The following is a 6,052-nucleotide window of genomic DNA, read 5'->3' on the forward strand; positions in this document are numbered from 1 at the left end:
CACAGAATTTGTCTTAGAATGATAAAGTTTGAAAATGCCACCAAATCTCTTCAGTGAAATTCGGAAGCTAGGAATACCTACACAATTCAGTTCAAGCATTCACAATCAAAAAACAAAATGGATGGAAAAAACATTGATTGCCATGCAGTTGGATGTGTATACATTAGACACTTGATGCATATGAATAACAAATTTGACCAAGAATTGAATAATAGAACTGGATTTCATGTGGGAAGTTGTTCAGTCACCTTCAATGACCCCAAATGATGGTGTGAAATCAACACTTTTTGCTGTAATTACTGCAACAAAAGCCTTTTAATGTCAATATTCTTTGACCTTATATTATCTGCAATTTATAGAATATAAGTAGCTCAGAATGGTTGAGATCTATACTGTAGGAAAATGTACCCACAAAGCTTCAAAATGGCTTGATGACAATGTGTATTTCAAAGGATTTAAGAATTTGTCATACATCTGACAGTCTTGCTGCATTAGTATATGCCTGGATAAAGAAAACTGTATGACCCACAATACAGTCCTTTCCAAACTGATGATTGTTTGTTATTCTCGGTGGTTAGTTACCTCTGTTTATTGAGCCCTTTATTAAGGCTCTAATTCTTTCCTAAAAATAAGCAATGACATTTTATTGCTGTTCCTGTAATTGTTTTTACAAACTTTCTATATGACGTTTCTTTTGCCCAACTTGTTTGCAGTTCTATCATTTAAATTTCTCTTAGAGCCAATGCTTAGTTGTTTTACTAAAAACTTTTTTATGTATTTGTCCTTAAGACACAAATTCTAGAGAATATGCATTAAATTCTAGCAGTCTGATTCCAGGGTTTCATTATTGGCAATCTTCTTATTTAATAGGAAGTACAACCAAGAAGCATTACTGAAAGCTACAAACATAATGCACAGTCCACATTGACCACTCTCTTGGTTATATGCCTTGCTATTTTATTGATGTTTATACTGGCTACATGCAGCTCTAACTCATTTAAATGCTGCAACTTTTCAGTGTGCTCATCTCTATTCTGTCCCAATGGCAATGCTAATGCAAAGGATTGTACCATTTTATGCCACAGTCATAAAAAGCAAACTGTCTGGGGCAGGGAAGTTGCATGAATAGGGAAAAAAGCCTGCAACTATTATTTCCTTTGTTAGGACAAGCTAGAAGGGATCCGAGAGGTGGTGAAACACTAAGTAACTTGTCCAAAGAAGAGACATAACTAGGAATTCTATTACCCTAAAATATGGTGGACCACTCCTATTAGTGAGGATTTGAAGTAGAGTGTGTCAGAGGATATGGTTATTAAAGATATGGAATCTCATCCTATGAACTTGTGGGAGTGAGTGCTAATACAGTGTCTGAAAGCAATACTGAGGAACAGTGTACCAATTCCGATGTTCAATCCTGTGTTATGCATTGGAAAAGACCATCTACCATAGAAAAGAGAACCCAAAATCGTGGTGTCTTCAGGAAAAAAATTAAGTTTTAATGAACATCAGAAGGTGGAGGGAATGTAAATTGCTTTGTAGAAGTAAAACTGGAGAAGATCTAAAAGAACAATTCCTTCATTTTCTAAGAACACATATATAGTGTAGAGATTTGGAGAGGTTAAATTACTTGTCCAAATAGTAATTGCCAAACCCAGGACTTGAACCTAAATCTTATTACAAAGTTAGTGGATTTTTATAGGGTAGTGTCAAAATTCAAATTCAGAACTTCTGACTCCAAATTCAACATTCCATTGTACCACACTACAAAGGAGTGTAAAGGAAAAGCAGAGGAAGGTAGTGGCTGAAGAAGGGCTACAGCTGCCTAGCTTTTCTTAGTACCAATAATTGATCCCTTATTAATACTAGGTGGCCCATCATAATAGGGATGGGAGTTATAAAAGCCATGATTGGAAAGAATGGTTACAAAGCAAGCCCATGTGAAAGGAACAGTCCAGTCAGGCAGCTGGAATATAGCCTATCTCAAAGATACTCAATTAGTAAAATGGAATAGTTGGGAGTTAGAACCACATTATCTGACTCCAAATGCAGAATGATTTTCCCTGCAACTTCAGCTCTTTGTAGTGTTTTTGTCAAGACATACTCATAACTGTCAGCTTAGCCCTGTGTGCTACGTAGTCCATTTCTGGTCTGCTGCATCCTTCTTTTGATCTTTATAGTACAGTGGTATCTGGCTAGACATAGTGTGGTTTGCTTTATTATAATCTCAGATAATTCAGAACATGCCCTCTTCTCTAAAAAAGGGTCTTTCTTCCCTCAGGGCTTCTTGGTTGACCTTAATTACCCACATATATCAGCCTCATGATCCCAGGAGCCAGAGATCTGACAGTATTGTTCTTACCAAATCACCAATCCAGCTCATCACCATACCAGCTGCCCACAAGGGAGCCCTCAACCTCTCTAACCCCATCCAGGGGCTATAGTACTGAAACACTAGTTGGAGCAGACCGCCACAGAACTGGCTAAGTGCCAGTGAGCACTTGTCACCTTACGGGAAATGAACAAATGATTCCTGAAGTGCATGAAGTCAGCTTCTGTTTCTACCAACAGTCCAGTGAGTCACTGAAATCCTTTCACTGGGAAAACAGTGAACCTCCCAGGGCTTCTAACTTAATGTAAATTGTTCATTGTTTTGGGCCAGAACTTGAAACAAAGTACTAAGTCACTGGAATTTGATAGAAACAATGCTTATGTACTTGGTTCACACCTTTGGAGTTCATACCTTTGGGAGAGTTCACACATTAGCTCACACATTAGAATTCAGACCTCTCACACCTTTAGAGTTCACATCTTTAAGAGATCATATATAAGGAGCTCCCACAAGCCAACTAGAGACTCCAGGAAATTCACAAGTCAGGATTCACTTCGGGAGATTCACCAGAAACCCACAAGCCCACTCTCAGAGGCAAGACAGATTCATTCCCTATTCCACCCTTTGTGTGGGCTGGAGGCTTTGGATTCAGAAGGAGGAGAGGCTGAAGCTGGCAGAGGCAACATAAACTCCTTATTTTCATTTGTGAAACTGAAGCCCAAATATAATTAAATGACCTGCTCAGGGACACAGGCTCTTTTGGAAGAGAATTGGAATCTAGGTTTTCTAAGAGACTGTTAGTATTCTTTTGTCACACTATGACAAATAGAACTATAGATTTGGGAAAACCTACCAAATTTATGAACTTCGTTCTCACCCATCAAAAAAAATTGCCTCTGTCACCCTCTGACAGCAGTGGAAGCAATGAATCCAGACCTGGCACCCAACCCTTCAAAGCAGCTTTCATGTCCCCCTTCCAATTTACCTCTCAGTCTAATCTTCTCTAGTTTTCCCTAAAACAATTTTTGTATGGCATAATCTTGAGATCCTTCAAGATCCTGTGATCATAAAATCATAGGTTTATAGACAAGAGTTTGAGAGATTAAGCAACTTACCTAAAGTCACATGGCTACTAAAGGGCAAAATCAGAATTTGAATTCATGACCTAACTTGAAACCCAAAATAGTTTCCACAATACTTTGATTTTCTCTGATTAATGCTCTTCCTAATCTGGGACACAGTATTGTAAACACAATACTCTAGATGCAGTCTAGAATTTGGGGCCATATAAGATGAAATTTAATAAGTATAAATTCATTTTGGTAATTCTAGGCTATTTAGATTGGGGAGATCCTATCATGTTACCCATATTTCTAATTATGTTTCTTCAAATGTGACAAGCTTTTTACCTGTCTTATAGTACATGGCCAAGCAAAGAAACTTGTACCACTGGAAAAAAAAAAAGAAACTTGTACCACTGGATATCTTCTTCCAAGACAACAGAATAGAACCTTTCTGGCACATAGTAGGCTGTTAATAAATGCCTGTTAACACCAAACTATTGACTATTCTTTTAAGCCTAGTCATTCAAGTAGTTACAAATCCATCAAGCCCATTTCTCTTCATTATGACACAAAAATGATATAGAAGAGACAGCTAGATGGCACAAGGGATAGAGCACTGGCCCTGAAGTCAGGAGGACCTGAGTTCAAATCCAACCTTAGGCAATACTTTCTAGTTGTGTGACCCTGAGCAAGTCACTTAATCCCAATTGCCTCAGGGGGAAAAATGGTATGGAAGATTGTCAAATGTTGTGCTAAAATCTAGATTATTTTCTACAAAGTTCCCCTTGTTTACTGATAACTGTCCAAAAAAAGGAAAAAAAGAAATGAATTTGGTTAATTATCAAACTAATAGTTCTTGATTAAGCCATTCTAAATTTTTTAGATCACTACTTTTAATATTACCATCCATTTAATAATTTCTACAATTTTATGAGCAAAATCAAGGACACACAAATACTATTCTTCCCATTTAAAAAATGGCATTTTCAAATTTCACAGAATAGACAAATATAAAGTTTAAAAAGATCTTTTAATCCAGTCACCTGAACATTTTTGAGACCTAAAAAAAAATGTAATTTGCCCCTAATAATACAGGTAGTATATTGCAGAATTAGAATTTGAATCTGGGTCCTCTAACTCTAGAGCCCATATTGTATTATTCCATTCTAAATCACTGATAGTTTAGCAATTTCATCAGCCTAGGAGGAAGGGAAAAGGCATTTCTATACCACCTACTATGTGCCAGATAATTGCACTAAGCATTATCTCACTTGGTTCTCACAACCCTATGAGGTAAGTTCTGTTCTTATGCTCATTTTACATTTGAGGAAACTGAAGTAGAGATTAAATTACTTTCCCCAGGTCACACAGCTAATATCTGAGGCAAGAATTGAACTCCAATCTTCTATACTCCAGCCCCAGGACTCCATTGAGGGTATCATCTATCTCCTCTGTAATACTTCAGTACTCATCGGATAATTTATTTGGGCCTTATTAAAAGTCATTAAAGGCATGTAAATATCGCCTCTTACAAAGTAGTAAATACATGGGCAATTAGAGGCTAGTTGAGTTGACTTTCAAGATTTCCTAAAGATAGAGTAGTGACTTTTTAAATATAGGATCATTGGCCTCTATACTACCAAGAAAGGACTTTCCAGAATTTGTAGATACAAAGACTTCCCAGAAGCCAGCAGATGAGGTAATAAATTCCCACCAATAGCTAAAATAATGTTCATTTTCATATCCAGCCTATTTTCCACTGATCTTTTATGATGATTTTACGTGACAAACTTACCTCCATCCTAGAGAAAAATAGAAGGGGGAAAAAAATATTCTGGAAAACCCTAGCGGAAAGGACTGCATCCTATACTTTTGGGCCAACAGTTAGAGACATAGAGAGGAAATATATTTACATATAATAGGCACACACCAACTTCTCTTCTCAACCCAGCCCTAACCAATATGGTAATCTCAAATTCTAAGTTGGAATTTTCCAGGAAAAGTTCTTTAGTTACAAGTTCTGGTAAGAGGGGAAGGATAAAACACTTAAATTCATGGCAGAATAAAGTATGGTATGACCTCTACATTTTTAAAAACCCTGTTTTAGGTAGGAAAAATATGTTTAAAAAATAAATATATGGAAGCTGACTTTCACTTCCTTTTGTAACAATTTCACCATGCCATTCCTCATGTAGTTGTTCTCCTTTGCTGAAAATTCGATTTCTCATCTCCCAGTGAATCGTTAAAATCCTTTCACTGGGAGGCCAGTAGACCTCAGGTGGTTTCTCATGCAATATAAATTGTTCATGGATGTCCATTGAATCAAAGTTCTCCATCTTGCCCCAACCTATCATTTTTGTTTTGTTGAACATTATTACTCTTCCCACACACAAAACCGTCGGCCTCTGTGTTCACACATTGTACTTTCTCTCCTATCTTTGAATTGGCATTCTCTCATGAGTAGGATGTCCACCCTCTTTCCCCTCTACTTTCTAGAGTCTTTTTTTTTTCAAGCCTTACTTAATGCCCTGCTTTTTGCTTGAAACCTTCCCTGATCTTCCCCATTGCCAATAAACTCTCCCCCAGTCTACTTTATACTTAATTAAAATGTCTTTATCTATATTTTGGTTTTGAATATTTATTTTGTGTATACATATAT

Source organism: Antechinus flavipes, chromosome 1, assembly GCF_016432865.1.
Source record: "Antechinus flavipes isolate AdamAnt ecotype Samford, QLD, Australia chromosome 1, AdamAnt_v2, whole genome shotgun sequence".
NCBI lineage: Eukaryota > Metazoa > Chordata > Mammalia > Dasyuromorphia > Dasyuridae > Antechinus > Antechinus flavipes.